Genomic DNA, 572 nt, shown 5'->3' on the forward strand with positions numbered 1-572 from the left:
CATACATGTGTGTATGTGCATACATCCATTTGTATTTACCTGTATCTGGATATCTGAAGAACTGTACATATGCACAGTGGTACCTCAATTCACCCATGATTTTTTTTTGGCAGATCCAGGGATTCAACTTGGGCCCTTGTGCTTGCCAGGGAAGCACTTAACCTATTGAACAATCTCCCTGGCCCCTTCACCAATGATTTTTGTGAACAATATGGTTCAAAAGCAGTAGCATTTGGTAAAATTTTGTTTCTATTTGCTAACTAAGCATCAGATGACTAATGCAATTATAACCATCTTTCCCACAAGATCAAGAATGTGGCCATCTTTTACAGAAGCATGGAATGAATAAAGTATGAGAAGTGAGGTACTATTGTATATGTAGAATTCAATGGTAACATATTATCTTGTGATTTTCAGATAATTTGAAAATAGAAAAACTATATTTAGAAAAATCACTACAACATTTCTCTTGTAATAAATGACATTTCTTTAAGTATTGTATCTTTTATGAAAATAACAAAGGTTTATTACTTAACCTACAAAATTAACTAATTTAAAAATTAATTAAAAAC

This window comes from Octodon degus, unplaced genomic scaffold (assembly GCF_000260255.1).
Source record: "Octodon degus isolate 3935 unplaced genomic scaffold, OctDeg1.0 scaffold00313, whole genome shotgun sequence".
Classification (NCBI taxonomy): Eukaryota; Metazoa; Chordata; class Mammalia; order Rodentia; family Octodontidae; genus Octodon; species Octodon degus.